General features: G+C 41.0%; 1 protein-coding gene and 1 pseudogene across 2 annotated transcripts in view; one reads left to right on the forward strand and one right to left on the reverse strand.

Moving 5' to 3' along the window:
• SLC4A5 (solute carrier family 4 member 5) overlaps positions 1–16,311 on the forward strand; it is a 138,108-nt gene that overhangs the window by 9,825 nt on the left and 111,972 nt on the right. The window contains exon 1 of one of the 2 annotated variants that reach the window (XM_059891714.1): positions 3,342–3,570. The exons of the other annotated variant lie outside the window; for it this stretch is intronic. The gene's annotated coding sequence lies outside the window, so the exon portion shown is untranslated. Of the gene's footprint in view, positions 1–3,341; positions 3,571–16,311 lie in introns of those variants that run through there. 2 annotated transcript variants of the gene reach the window in all.
• Positions 11,939–12,672, reverse strand: BCL-XLP2 (BCL2-like 1 pseudogene; annotated as a pseudogene).

A 16,311-nucleotide genomic window follows, 5' to 3' on the forward strand; every position in this document is an offset into this window, starting at 1 on the left:
AAGCTGATGCGTGGGTCTCTGCAGTTACCACTCTGCTGGGGAAGAAGGACCACAAGTCCAGGCACTTATCTTAGAGCTTAAAGCCAGCTGGGTGAACCAGTCTCTTTGGAAGTAACATGGAGAGAGGCCAGATGGAAGGGAGAGGAGAGCAAAGGGTTGGCCACATCTCCTCTTAACAGTTTTTGGCTCACAAAGCTCAATCATGGGGGAGGGCAGGGATGGAATTGGCCAGAGGCATCACAGGGCAAGTCTCCCCCTCTCTCCCCATTCTCACTCTCCTCCTGCCCCGCCCCAACCCGCCACTCTGTGTATTGCTTTTATTTTCTTCCCCAGAAGACAGGATTTCCCCTAGGATGAAAAGGAGCTCAGTGCTAGAGGAGAAGGCTAGTGGGTGGGCTGATCTAGAACAAGAGATTGGCAGGGCAGGAGCCAGAGGTTAAGGGTGTCCCTGAGGGAAGAGTGAAGGGATTCATCATGGGGTCCAGGGAGCAGGGAATAAATGAAGTCGTGAGGTGGAGACAAAGTGGAAAATGTGAAGACTTGAGGTCTTCATTATGTTGAGAAGCAGGAAGGAGGAGAGTCAGAGATTAGGAAGTTGTTTGTTAACATTTTGTTTTTTCTAGAGATACAGACTCATAGGAACACAGGATGTTAGAGCTCGAAGGAAACTTAGAGACTGTTTGGTCCAATCAACTCCATGCAAGCTTTCTTATTAATTCAGCAGCATTAGAATTTGAGAGTGATAGTTGTTCCCAGTCTTTCTCTCTATGCATGGAATCAAATGAGAAATAAGATACAAAGGTCAAACCTCTGGAGATTAAAACAACTTCATAACAGATAAAGCTGATTAGAGAATTTGTTTGGAATGAACAGCCACAAGCAGGCTTCCTAACTCATGCCCCAAGAATCAAACTTCTCTTCGCAGCACTGGAAGACTGTACGTGCAGGACAAGAGCTTGTCCCGGGAAACTTACTGCAAAGAGAGGAGGAGAGGAGGGCAACGCAGGCCTTCTCTGGTGCAGGCAGGTCTCAGAAGGATCTGAGCCGTGGCACATGCCCATTTTATTCCCCAAATTCATCAGGCTCATGAGCCATTCCTCATTCACTAAGTTGTTGTTGTTGTTCAGTTGATCAGCTGTGTCCGACTCTTTGTGACCCCACGGATTGCAGCACTCCAGACTTCCCTGTCCTTCACTATCTCCCAGAGTTTGTTCAAATTCATGTCTGTTGAGTCAGTCAGTGCTGCCATCCAAACATCTCATTCTCTGTTGTTCCCTTCTCCTCTTGCCCTCAATCTTTCCAAGCATCAAGGTCTTTTCCAGTGAGTCAGCTCTTCATATCAGGTGGCAAAAGTATTGGAGCTTCAGCTTCAGCAACAGTCCTTCCAGTGAATATTCAGGGTTAATTTCCTTTAGGATTGACTGGTTTGATCTCCTTGCAGTCCAAGGGACTCTCAAGAGTCTTCTCCAACACCACGGTTCAAAAGCATCAATTCTTTGGCGCTCAGCTCTCTTTATAGTCCAACTCTCACATCCATACATGACTACCGGAAAAACCATATCCTTGATAAGATGGACCTTTGTTGGCAAAGTGATGTCTCTGCTTTTTAATATGCTGTCTAAGTTTGTCAAAGCTTTTCTTCCAAGGAGCAAGTGTCTTTTAATTTTGTGGCTGCAGTCACCATCTGCAGTGATTTTGGAGCATCCAAATATAAAGTCTGTCACTGTTTCCATTGTTTCCCCATCTATGTGCTATGAAGTGATGGGACCAGATGCCATGATCTTAGTTTTCTGAATGTTGAGTTTTAAGCCAGCTTTTTCACTCTCATCTTTCACCTTCATCAAAAGGCTCTTTAGTTCTTCTTTGCTTTCTGCCGTTAGGGTGGTATCATCTGCATATCTGAGGCTATTGATATTTCTCCCAGCAGTCTTGATTCCATCCAGCTTGTGATTCATCCAGCCTGGCATTTCACATAATGTACTCTGCATATGAAAAAGCAGGGTGACAATATGCAGCCTTGACATATTCCTTTCCCAATTTTGAACAAGTCTGTTGTTCCACATGTGGTTCTAACTATTGCTTCTTAACCTGCAAACAGGTTTCTCAGGAGGCAGATAAGATGGTCTGGTATTCCCATCTCTTTAAGAATTTTCCACAGTTTGTTGTGATCTACACAGTCAAGGGAGTAAAGAGGTAGAGAGGTGAGTGGAGAGTACTTTTCTTAAAGATACAGAAAAGACAAAAGTTCCTACTTTGTAGGGAAGAATAAAATAATTGGATGGGAAGAAACGAGTTCCCCTTAACAAGCTACCATTTATTAAGTACCAATTCTGCTCCAAGAAGACTGAAACCGAGAGAGGTGAAGGGTTATCTCAAGGTAACACAGCTCTGGGGACAGAATAAGGTTCTCCAGATTCCTAATGTCAATACTCTGCCATTTCATACTTGTAATGACAGGAAGTCAGTTATGCAGATGACACCACCCTCATGGCAGAAAGTAATTTTGTGTGGGTTTTCTCTAGCCGTGGCAAGTGGAGACCCCTCTCTAGTTGTGGTGCTGGGCTTCTCCTTGCGGTGGCTTCTCTTGTTGCTAAGCGTGGGCTCTACAGTGTGTGGGCTTCAGTAGTTGGCACATGGACTCAGTAGTTCCAGCTCACAGCATTGGAGCTCAAGCTCAGTAGTTGTGGTACATAGGCTTAGTTGCCCTGCAGCTTTCGGAATGTTCCCAGACCAGAGATGGAACATGTGTCTCCTGCACTGGCAGGCGGATTCTAACCACTGGACTGCCAGAGAAGCCCCACCTTGGAATATTTTATGAAGATTGTGGTAGAGATACATAAACATAAGTGCACATGTCTATACAAAAACTCATTGACCACAAGTACACATTGCTGTAATTTTTAATCCCTAATCTAATAGCTGCAGATTTAGGTACCTGCAGTGTGATAAGATCCATTTTATTGCATCTCAGCAGTCCTCAAAGCTTTAATGACCCAACAGTTGAATATATTCAAGTGAGCTGTAATAATGGTGACAGCCAGTTTTGCTCACTCCAGTATGCATTCCAGACACAGGCTTCTGCAGGATCCTGGATGTGCTACTACCTGCCTAAAAAGTGGGAGGCTGTGGGGCAGAACTGGGTCATCTCTGAGGTCCTTTAGACTTCTACCTCTCAGAGAGAACTCAAAAGGATAGAAATTATTCAGAGAGATAAGCCAGCATTTCGAAATCCAGGCTGAAACAACACTGTCGTGCAAAACTACCAAGTTAAAATCTAAGAAGAAACTTAGAGCAAAGATGTCTGCCTATGATCCTGGGCGCTCTGTTCAGACCCTGCACTACCCTGGTCTGTCAACCAACCAGGCATCAGAAGCCTGCAGGAGTGTCCCTTCCCCCACCCTGGTCACATGGCTGGCTGCCACTGAGCCCCACAAGTCAATCTCCAATGCCCCAAATACTGTTCAGCCTGGAAATCACAGAGCGTCCTTCTCTCCACCTAACAGCAACAGAACAAGTAACTCTGGCCTCCCTGAAATTTGGATTGTGGTTTCCAGTCCTAAGAGCTTGAAGGTAAGTTTGCAGTGTGGAGCTTTAGATAGTACACAAAGCTATGCAGATAAGGGAAACATGCTTTACAGAATGACCACAGAGTATTTAAGAGTGACCTTTACACATACTGAGGAGAAAAAGATGAGAGCTGAATAAATCCTCCAATTGAGCACTGAATATTTGCTTTTCCTTAAAAAAATTATAGTGCATGTCATCTTGGTGCTTTGAGTTCATTGGTTTGGGGCACAAAACCTCACACCAAATGAACAGAAATGACAGGAGACTCATTCTTTCTGACACGCTGGTGAGTTCTTTTTTGTTCTCATGTGGTGAAACCGAGGCTTTTTCTTCCAGGCAAATAACTTCCTATTGTTTTTGCCAAAGTTACAAGACTGAAATATTTATGAAGTAAGGAAAAGCCCTGAGACTTGCCTCTTCCCCAGAAAACTATGGGAAAATAGATCGCATCTTTTAACGTAATATCTTGGGATAGAAACTGAATAATGGCTAGTCTACTTACATTAGACATTTCTGTTGTTAGGTTTTGGATAAACCTGGTTATGTTACTGGAAGTTTGCTTACGGATATTTTGTTCCTTGTTTTTCTTTCCTCTCCTGGGACGTGCACAGTTGGGGTCTGCTAAGCCAAGAGGCAATTGATAACCTATCGATTGTGAAGATGGCCTTTCTCTGGCTTCTAGCTTAGTTTTTTCAGAAGTCCAGTACGACCCCATGCCATTCTTGTCAATTCAGTTCACAAAAGAAACCCTGATGAGCCCTTGGAGAGGTCCTTTTCTTAAATACTTTAGGCTATCAGAGGGGTTCATTGGATCCCATGTTGGGCAAGTCCCATGTTCTTAGCTGCTGCTGCTGCTAAGTCACTTCAGTCGTGTCCAACTCTGTGCGACTCCATAGACGGCAGCCCACCAGGCTCCCCCGTCCCTGGGATTCTCCAGGCAAGAGTACTGGAGTGGGGTGCCATTGCATGTTCTTAGATATAAGGTCAAATGGCTTAAAATATGGGATAGGAGGAAAAGCTCCTAAAAGACTGATCTTTTTTTTTAAAAGGCTGACTTTTGATTAATGTGGCACAACCCTTTTTTATAGTTAGTTTTTTTTTTTCCTTCAGGAAATATGAATGTCTAACTTCAAGGATTTATTATCACATTTTGCCCTTCTTCCCTAATAAACTAGTTCTGTTTGTTTGCAGTGTCTAATGCAAATATCTGGAACAAAGTAGATTTGTTGGACTGAACGGATGAGTCCTTGTGGAAGGGAGGTGGGGGTGGGGTTGGAGGTTGGGAGGTGGGAGATGCGGGGTGGGGTGAAGGGGAGTGTTTAAATGGCAGGTGATTCAATCACCAGGGTTTTGAAGGTCAAAACACACTGTTGGCCCCTAAGACAGGCTGTATCATCACCTCCTTGCTCCAGTGGACATGAAAGCTGTTGGGCAGGGACCCTGATGTTCACTGGTGTGACACTCCGGTCCTTAGCCTTACAGGCTTAAGGCATTGATTTGATCAGTAGGGTTTTTATTCTCAGGCTTCCCAGTTGTGATTGCACACTGGTGGCAGGAGCAGTAAAGTGGACTGGGGCCTTTAAGTGACAATGGACAGAAGAGAATTTGGTCTGATCCCTCACTGTAAAGCCATGCTCACTCCCAAGACAATCTATCGTCTAAAGAAGGATGAGAAGACAATGGTGAGCTAGTTGCACAGTGGAGGGGCTGGTATAGGAAAAACTGCTGTTACAAGTTCTTTTACTAGCCTAAATACTGCCTGCTGAACTGCTGTGTTCTAACACCATTCCTCTGGCAATGTATTGAGGGATTGTTGTACTGGTTAATACTTTTTGGATGCAAGTAACTAAAATCAACTGAAGTTTGTTGTAGTTCAGTCTCTATTGTTCAGTCTTTGAGACCTACAGCATGCTGGGCTTCTGGTCCTTCACTATCTCCCAGAACTGCTCTAATTCACTTCCACTGAGTCAGTGATACTATCTAACCATCTCAGCCTCTGCTTCCCCCTTCTCTTTTTGCCTTCAATTGTTCCCAGCACTGAAGAGAAAGGGGGCTTAGTATAAGGCCATGTGGAAGTATTATGATTGGGACCTAAGAAAGGGTCTGGAATTCAGAAGTGGAAGGCTTCTTTCAGACCCCCTCTATCTCTTGTTTCTTTGCTTGTCTTTTTCCCTCCCCACCTCCATCTTTCCCTCCTTGTCTTTCTTCCTTTCATGGGTCCCAGAATCAGAGAATCCAATTTGATTCTTGGCTCCACCATGCCTGGCTCTGTGACTCAGGAAAATTTACTTAATTTCCATTTCCAATCTATAATGTGGGGATCAAAACTATGTACCTCACTGAATTTTAGTCAGGGTTAAATGAGATGAAAACAAAAATATTTAGCAATCAATTAATATATGTTATATGAAATGGTGGAGATAGAACTTCTGTTTCAAAGTTTAGGTCATGATTGGAAACTATTATGATTAGCCATGTAGCTGCCAATCAGAGCACTACTTAATCTAAACATTTTCCATATGGTCAACACTCTGCTTGAGTTGTTTTAAAAGGATGGCTTTTTTTAAAGATGATCTGGGGCAGCCTGGGTTCTTCTACTACTGTATTCTCCTGGAAGGGAGCTTCTCTCAGACTGTGAGGAAGCAGGATCCAGCACAGAGGAGGTGAGGACAGATTGGTCTCAGCCAGTGCAGAAAGGTAGGCATCTACCTGAATCTAAGCCACATTATAGCTCCATACTTCTGTGGCTCTGGAGAGTTTTCACCTCTATTTGCATCTGATTGTCCTTTTGATTTAATCTTTGCTTGGTTTCTAATCTGAAAATCCATAGACCGTGAAATATGAAAAACCATATTTTTTAAAACATGTTGGAAAATTCTTACTTCATTTGTATTATTCAGAAACTGTTGACTGTGTCAGAAAGCCAGCTCAAAATAAAGGGAATTTATCAGCTCAACACAACTGAGAAGGCCAGTTCAGAATTAACTGACTTAGGTAGTTACAGTTTTACAACTTTGGGAGTTGCCTTTTTTATTTCTTTTTCTTGGGGATGGTTTTGATCACCACCTCCTGTACAATGTCCCGAACCTCCATCCATAGTTCTTCAGGCACTCTGTCTATCAGATCTAATCCCTTGAATCTATTTGTCACTTCCACTGTATAATGGTAAGGGATTTGATTTAGGTTATACCTGAATGCGGAGAAGGCAATGGCAATCCACTCCAGTACTCTTGCCTGGAAAATCCCATGGACGGAGGAGCCTGGTAGGCTGCAGTCCATGGGGTCACAAAGAGTTGGACATTTACTGAGCAACTTCACTTTCACTTTTCACTTTCATGCACTGGAGAAGGAAATGGCAACCCACTCCAGTGTTCTTGCCTGGAGAATTCCAGGGACGGCAGAGCCTGGTGGGCTGCCGTCTATGGGGTCGCACTGAGTCGGACATGACTGAAGCAACTTAGCAGCATACCTGAATGGTCTAGTGGTTTTCCCTACTTTCTTCAATATAATTCTGAATTTGGCAATAAGGAGTTCATGATCTGAGCCACAGTTAGCTCCCGGTCTTGTTTTTGCTGACTGTATAGAGCTTCTCCATCTTTGGCTGCAAAGAATATAACCAATCTGATTTCAGTGTTGACCATCTGGTGATGTCCATGTGTAGAGTCTTCTCTTGTGTTGTTGGAAGAGGGTGTTTGCTATGACCAGTGCGTTCTCTTGGCAAAACTCTATTAGCCTTTTCCCTGCTTCATTTTGTACTCCAAGGCCAAACTTGCCAGTTACTCCAGGTTATCTCTTGACTTCCTACTTTTGCATTCTAGTCCCCTATGATGAAAAGGACATCTCTTTTTGGTATTAGTTCTAGAAGGTCTTTTAGGTCATCATAGAACCGTTTGGCTCAGTCTGGCTCAGCTTCTTTGGCATTAGTCATTGGGGCATAGACTTGGATTACTGTGATATTGAATGGTTTACCTTGGAAAAGAACAGAGATCATTCTGTCGTTTTTAAGATTGCATCCAAGTACTGCATTTTGGACTCTCTTGTTGACTATGAGGGCTACTCCATTTCTTCTAAGTGATTCTTGCCCACAGTAGTAGATATAATGGTCATCTGAATGCAATTCACCTATTCCAGTCCATTTTAGCTCACTGATTTCTAAAATGTTGATGTTCATTCACTCTTGCTATCTCCTGTTTGACGACTTTCAATTTACCTTGATTCATGAACCTAATATTCCAAGTTCCTATGCAGTATTGTTGTTTACAGCATCAGACTTTACTTCCATCACCAGTCACATCCATGACTAAGCATTGTTTTTGCTTTGGTTTAGCCTCTTCATTCCTTTTGGAGCTATTTCTCCACTCTTCCCCAGTAGCATATGCAGCACCTGCTGACCTGGGGAGTTCATCTTTCAGTATCTGTTATGGTCTTCTTGACAGACTGGAACCTGGGGACAGGAGTCGACCTAAAGAAAGCGAAGAAAAGAAGGACGCGGGGGACCCAAGTCTCTAGTGGAGCAAGGGTACTTTATTCATGGCAGCATGTGCTTATATATTGTTATACAAGGAAGCTTTAGGCAGAAAGATAAAGTTGAGCGAAAAACACCGGAACCAGACACTTAACAACGGTAACTAAGGGAATAACAATAGTCACAGGGCCAGAAGACAATCCATGTATTGGAAATAGGAACATGACTAAGTAGTTTTACAGAAAAGTAAAAAGGTTCCTGAAAGGGATCCATGTATGCATTCCACCTCATGACCTCAGTCCTGAGAACTGCATGCAGCTGTGCTCGTTCCTGTTTTCCAGGAACTGATAAGGAACAGAAGGCCCTTGAGAAACAGAAAGCAACATATAGGATTCCTTAAAATTAAACATTCCCTGATAATTCCTCCTTTTTTATTATTTTTGTTAAAAAGGTCCTGACCAATTGAGTTTGTTTAGTTTGAACAATACTTGTTGAAAGGCATCAGTTCAGTTCAGTTCAGTCACTCAGTCATGTTCGACCCTTTGTGACCCCATGAATTGCAGCATGCCAGGCCTCCCCATCCATTACCAACTCCCAGAGTTTACCCAAACTCATGTCCATCGAGCCGGTGATGCCATTCAGCCATCTCATCCTCTGTCGTCCCCTTCTCCTTCTGCCCCCAATCCCTCCCAGCATCAGAGTCTTTTCCAATGAGTCAGCTCTTCGCATGAGGTGGCCAAAGTACTGGAGTTTCAACTTTAGCATCATTCCTTCCAAAGAATACCCAGGACCGATCTCTTTTAAAATAGATCTCTTTTAGAATAGAATGTTCCCCATCTATTTCCCATGAAGTGATGGGACCAGATAGATGCATGATCTTCGTTTTCTGAATGTTGAGCTTTAAGCCAACTTTTTCACTCTCCTCTTTCACTTTCATCAAGAGGCTTTTTAGTTCCTCTTCACTTTCTGCCACGAGGGTGGTGTCATCTGCATATCTGAGGTTATTGATGTTTCTCCTGGAAATCTTGATTCCAGCTTGTGTTTCTTCCAGCCCAGCTTTCCTCATGATGTACTCTGCATATAAGTTAAATAAGCAGGGTGACAATATACAGCCTTGATGTACTCCTTTTCCTATTTGGAACCAGTCTGTTGTTCCACGTCCAGTTCTAACTGTTGCTTCCTGACCTGCATACAGGTTTCTCAAGAGGCAGATCAGGTGGTCTGGTATTCCCATCTCTTTCAGAATTTTCCACAGTTTATTGTGATCCACACAGTCAAAGGCTTTGGCATAGTCAATAAAGCAGAAATAGATGTTTTTCTGGAACGCTCTTGCTTTTTCCATGATCCAGCGGATGTTGGCAATTTGATCTCTGGTTCCTCTGCCTTTTCTAAAACCAGCTTGAACATCTGGAAGTTCACAGTTCACGTATTGCTGAAGCCTGGCTTGGAGAATTTTGAGCATTACTTTACTAGTGTGTGAGATGAGTGCAATTGTGCAGTAGTTGGAGCATTCTTTGGCATTGCCTTTCTTTGGGATCAGAATGAAAACTGACCTTTTCCAGTCCTGTGGCCACTGCTGAGTTTTCCAAATTTGCTGGCATATTAAGTGCAGCACTTTCACAGCATCGTCTTTCAGGATTTGGCATAGCTCAACTGGAATTCCATCACCTCCACTAGCTTTGTTCGTAGTGATGCTTTCTAAGGCCCAGTTGACTTCGCCTTCCAGGATGTCTGGCTCTAGGTGAGTGATCACACCATCGTGATTATCTTGGTTGTGAAGCTCTTTTTTGTACAGTTCTTCTGTGTATTCTTGCCACCTCTTCTTAATATCTTCTGCTTCTGTTAGGTCCATACCATTTCTGTCCTTTATTGAGCCCATCTTTGCATGAAATGTCCCCTTGGTATCTCTAATCTTCTTGAAGAAGTCTAGTCTTTCCCATTCTGTTGTTTTCCTCTATTTCTTTGCATTGGTATACAACAAATATAATTACCAGGACAATTACCAATGTTACAGCACTAGACCCAATACTATGAGTAAAACTTTGGAACCATCTTCGAGAGTGTAGCCCAGATAATTGATCAACTAGCTGTTCAGCTAAAGTTTTCAAATTATTGGAAGAGGGCAGACTTTTAGAGAAGGTTTCAAAGATTTCTTTTTGTAATAATTGTGCATTTAGGGAAGCATTATCGTGTATGTCTTGCAAATGAAATTTAATTTGTTCCCAGTTGTAGGCACTATAGTTGAACTGAACAATGGTGATACAAAATTGAGTAGAATTCCAATCACATTTTAATCTTATTTGCTTTTGTAAATCTATTAATTGATCTCTGACCCATTTGATGGCTATTTTTAGTTCCTGGAGCCAGTCAAGTGGTTTAAAGGCCACAGTCATGGCAGACGTCCTGGGAGTTGTGACTCCATGTGTCTTGTTTGGGATGGGCTGGTGATCTTACTCCTGGTTACAGTGGTTCTCATGTGACTGCTGCCTTCCATGATCCTGTAGGTGTGAAGGAGGAGCTGTACTGAGGTGGTAGAGTACACCACTGAGGTGGTTGTATATACTGAAGTAGTTTTCAGGAAACATATGTTTTAAAAATAGGTAATAGATACCTGATATCAGCATTTGGATCTTCAAGTCACTACTTAAGAATAGATTCTTGGGGGACTTCACCCTGGCTGTCCAGTGGTTAAGACTCTGAGTTTTCAGTGCAGGAGGTGTGGGTTCAATCTCTGGTTGGAGAATTAAGATCCCATGTGCTACACCGCACAGCCAAAAAAAAAGATTCTTGGATTGAGTCTTCATTTCCTACCTCCTTGCACAAATCCTGAAGGGAGAAAACAGAAATCAGGATAAGTTTGAGATTCAGTTCCTTGGGTCCTTGTCCTTCAGACATGGACAGTAGACATCATTCTAAAACCCACAGTGCTAAACTCTTTCAGATGGGAAATATCTTACTTGAATTTCTCAGAAGCCAAAAATGTACTTATCTTCATTCCATACATTCTGCATGACTTCACAGAGGTTGAAACACACACTGATATGGAAATGGAAAAATGCTAACAGGCTTGCACTTGTGTGAAAAACACCAAGTTGAACTACTTCCTGACAGCCCAAGCCTCTGAGGAGATGCTGCTTTTGCAGGGGAGGCAGTTGCTAGTCACAGTGTATGTTCTAGGAATGAGTTTCTGCCCTTCATGACATAAAGGTGTTATACCTGTGTGACCACATGGTAATGTTTGATGTTGAAATGAATAGACCTTTATATTACCTCACAGGATTCTTTGGAGGATTAAATTAGACCAGGTATATAAAGTGCCACTCACCACACTTACACAGAGAAGGCAATGGCACCCCACTCCAGTACTCTTGCCTGGAAAATCCCATGGATGGAGGAGCCTGGTAGGCTGCAGTCCATGGGGTCGCTAAGAGTCGGACATAACTGAGTGACTTCACTTTCACTTTAGTTCCTGTATTTCATCTTGAATTTCTTCATCTATCTGTGCCTGAGTGGCCCACATAGTATGAGCATCTTTGGTCCAATTTTGAATAAAGTTTTGTGTTTGAATTGAGGTTTGTTAAAGCGATACCTGCGACAGCGGCAGCAGTATAAATGGCTATTAATCTCAAAATGCCGAGAATTAACCATCCAGTGAACCGTTTAGATCGCTGGAGTAATTGAATGAGTAGTCGGGAGGCAAGTCCTGCCATGGGACCCTCTTTCTAGGGATTCGTATTTCAAAGAAACAGAGGAATTAAGACAAGTATAAAATTTGTAATCTGTACAAGTCACAAAATGTAGAGTCTTATTACATTGTAAGTTCTCTATAGCTATAACAAAAGGAAGAGGAACATAAGCTTGTATAAAATTTGAATGACTCTAACGAAAGGAATAGTTATTATGAGTTGAAGAGCAAGCCCAGTGGAACCACACCAGCCACACTCACGTCCATCAGGGACCAGCAGTTGAAGCTCTCTTGACTCTTTTGGCTCTCTGTTGTATTGTTTTCGTAGAGTTCCACAAAAGTGTCCCAGTCACCATTCTCCTGGATCCAAGGCTTTAGGTGGTCATTTAGGTAAGCGGCCATCCAAGTCGTGACCTGACTCACCAATACCTGCATCTCCTTGTCTATGCTTTTCATGCATAGTGCCCCACGAAGGAGAAAAAAGCCATAATGCGACCCCAGTTTACCCTGTCCCAGAAGAGTTCATTTATTACCTGTTCAAAGCTCTGATACGCTGTCCCTGGGGTGATGTGGAGCTGGGACGTCAGGTCGCTGAATGTCTGTTGGTACCTCAGTTCAAACTCATTGCTTGCCTCCCTCACGGCTTGCTTTACTGTTGTCATAGGGATCATTTTCCGGGCGTCCAAGCTTCTGCTGTGGCCAATGGCTCCATTCACTGCAGGGCTATCTGCCACATGCCAGGATGGGTTGCCATTGATGGCACTGGGGATTTCCATATCTGATTCTGTCCCTTCTGGGGTCTCAGTTCTGTTCTCTTCCATATCACTAAACTGACTCCAGCTGTATCCTTTCTGGGAAAGCTTGTAAGAGAGAAAGTCAACCACTAGTTCCCGGTTGCTCTGAGACATTTTTATAATAAGGATGGGTTCCACCAGTCTATTGTCTAAAATACCTGTAGTAAAAAAGGGGGTTAGGTGTATAGGTCCAATAAGTATGATTAATTAATTCAGCTTGAGCAGGGGAAGCAAAAGCAAGCAATGCAAGCATAGCAACAAAATTATTTTCCGGATTCTGACACTTTTGTGGAACTCTACGAAAACAGTACAGCAACAGAGAGCCAAAAGGGCAAGAGCACTTTAATTCCGGATTCAGAGGATTCCCTGTTGAAAAACCAGATTTTTAGCTTGATTAGTAAGGGTTTTGTTTATCTCTAGGTAAGGAGATGATAAGGTCGATGACATTGAGGGTGGTGTTTCTTGGAGATTTTTAGAGTCACCATGGTTTGTATTGGAATTTTTTTTTCCCAGGAATTTTGTTGTTTCTTTTTTATTTTTAACGCTGGAGGCTCTCCTGGGGTGGATCTTCTGAAGAGGGAGCCAGCTGATTTTCGTTGGATTTATCTGGAGAAATACAAGCATACCCTTTTCCCTGTAAGATTTATTTCCCAGATTTCCATTGTTTAGTTAGCCCATCTTGATACCAAATGGGCAGAGGAAGGGAAGTGTCTTTCAATTCCTAGAAATCTTTTTTCTGCTTATGTCAAGATAACTCCTTATGGTAAGTTTTAAAATTTTTTTAAATAAATAAAGCTGTATTAGCAATAGTTATAGGATTAAAGAATATCTTGCATTGGAATCTAGTAAAGTCTGCTCTTGATAGGGAAGATAGAATTGTTCCTGTGTATTCCTCCTTTTTTTATTTTTTTATTTGTAGTTTCAGTGTGTGAAATGGGGGAAGTGTGGTTCCTAATAATAGATTGTAATTCAAGAAAAAGTTGTTGAATAATAGATTGATTAGAATTTATGGTAGAAGTTTCTATATTTTTTAATATAAAAACTGAATATGAGGAGTCAGAAATTATACTAATAGGGTAAGGATGTAGGTGAATAACCTGAATAAAAGCATATAGTTTGTTTTGTTGAGCAGAATGAAATTTAGTATAAAAGACTTTACATCTTTTAAGAGACCAAAATGAGGCTTTAGTGTTTTTAGTCCCATCTATATAGAAAACATGAGCTTGAGGTATAGGTTGTGATGTAACAATGTGAGAGATAATAAATTCAATATATTTGAAGAAATTCCAAAGTTTATTAGAAGGGTAATGAAATGAAATTCTCTAAAATAGTCTAAGAAGGCTATTTGGAAATTGGTAGAAGTTTGTAATGTATTTTTAAATTGAGCTTCATCAATAGGCAATAAAATTTGATGAGGATCGGAGCCAATTAAAGTCTTAGTTTTATTTTTCTTATTGAATAATTATTAGAGCAATCAAATCAAGATAGGGCATAAGTGACTTTATCTCTCTAAAATGGGTATATATCCATTTTATTGGGTGTTCTTGTTGGGCAAGAAGTCTTGTAGGAGAATGGAGAGAGGGGAGTATAAACAACTCTAAAGGCAATTTAAGTCTAATATGAGTAAGAAATTGTTTTTGTAACTTATTTTGTATTAAACAGCGTTCTTTTTATGTCTCTTGTGAAAGTTAATGAGGGCTATTTAAATCAAGCTCTTTTTTCAAAGTATTAAATAAATTAGTCAGTTGATAATTTATAATGCCCAAAGAGGGTCTAATCCAGTAGTTGGGGAGTAATATGTTGTCTATTAACAACAGATTTTAAGTAAAGGTAAGGTGTAGAGGCTTGAATATTTTTTAGGAGCAATAATTAATCTAGAGTCTTTTGAGCATTATTGAGTTATGTCAAATATCTGTTGAGTCTCTAAAATAGATGGAGCTGAAAACAATATATCATCCATATAATGAATAACAAGAAAGTCAGGAAATTGTTTTCTCACAGGTTCAAGGGCTTTGGCTACATAATATTGACACATGGTGGGAGAATGCATCATTCCTTGAGGCAATACAGTCCATTGATATTGCTTATGAGGCCTGATATGATTAGGAAAAGGAAGAGAGAAGGCAAATCTTTCTTGGTCTAGAGGGTGTAAAGGTATAGTAAAAAAGCAATCCTGTGAATCTATAATAATAATAAGCCAGTTTTGAGGAATAGTGGTAGGTGATGGAATTTTTAGTTGTAATGTATCCACAGATTTTATAGATACGTTAACTTTTTGAAGGTCTGTTAAGAAATGCCATTTGTTAGATTTTGTTTGTTTTACAAAAAATGGGAGAATTTTAAGGGGAAAAAGATTTCTCAATATGTTTTAATTTTAATTGTGTATCGATAAGTTTCTTAGCAGCCTTTAGCTTCTCTTTTGTAAGGGGCCATTGTTTTGTCCAAATAGGCTCATCACTTTTTCAAGTTATTTTAATAATTGCATTGTTTGTTAAGTGAGCAGTGGCCCCTAAGAAAAATGTGGAATATATATTTGAGCTTGTCATTGCATAAGCAAATCTCTTTTTATTAAATTAAGAGGTGCATCTATCATGTAGGGTCGTAATGTTGTAGCTGGCCTTTTGGTCCCTCACATGGATATATTTAGACATTTTGATAAACCGCTTGTATTTTAGTTTGAGAAACTCTTGCAATTTGGCAAGAAATTTTCTGTATAGCCCAAGATTTGGGCCATAAATGTTTGGAGATAATAGTAATATCAGATCCAGTATCAAGAAGACCAGAAAAATTTTTGCCATTAATTTTTATATTTATATTTGGTTGGGTATATTCAGATATAATTGATGTTCATAAGGATTGTTTTTGATCTGTACTGCTGAATCCACCTGTCCACATACCATCAGAGGAGTTAATAGAAATGTAAGGCAAAAGAAGTAATTGAGCAATTTTATCTCCCTTTTTAAATTGCCATAATATTTGAGATGACATTATAATTTGAATTTCTCCCTTATAATCGGAATCAAATACTCTAGGGTGAATAGTAATTTCTTTAGAAGTCAGACTAGATTGGCCAAGTAAAAGACCGAAGGTTTGTGGGGGTAGGGGTCCAAAAAGTCCGGTAGGCATTTTGGAAGGGATTACTTAAGGAAAAAAGAGAAAATCATTTAAGGCTGGTATATTGATGGCAGCACTGCCTGATGTTGAGGATTTGAGGGAAAAGATGGAGTTTGTCCCTGGTTTTTATTGATGGGGACCTGGGGAATCTCTAGGTTGGAGTTTTTCAAAATAAGCTTTCCTTCAACATCATATTTAGACTGACATTCCCTGGCCCAATGTATCCCCTTATGGCAACGAGGGCAAATTCCTGGAGGTTTTCTAGCAGTTTTAATTTTCTCTGTGTGTTTTTTAGGACAATCTTTTTTTTTTTTTTTTTATGTGTCTTATCCCCATATGTAAGGCATCTTTCATTTCCCTTTTTAAAGGCAGCAGCCATTGTTTCAGCTAGTATTTTCATTTTTTTAGTTTCTGATCTTAAATTGCGAAAGCCTTCAGATAGTCAATAATAGTCCCAGTGTCACGAATTGGAGCGATAGCTCTTTGACATTCCTGATTTGCATTCTCATAAGCAAGCAGTTTTTCTAGCTGCCTTTTGGCTTTTCCTCCGATAACACTATGGGAAATGGCAACTTTCAACCTAGCTAAAAAATCAGCATAGGCTTCATTAGGTCCTTGAAATATTTTACTGTAACTGTCTTCAGGTTTTATTGACTTCTAACATTCCAGGGGGAAATACGATGTTG

The sequence above is a fragment of the Bos taurus genome, chromosome 11, assembly GCF_002263795.3.
Source record: "Bos taurus isolate L1 Dominette 01449 registration number 42190680 breed Hereford chromosome 11, ARS-UCD2.0, whole genome shotgun sequence".
In the NCBI taxonomy this organism is placed as follows: Eukaryota; Metazoa; Chordata; class Mammalia; order Artiodactyla; family Bovidae; genus Bos; species Bos taurus.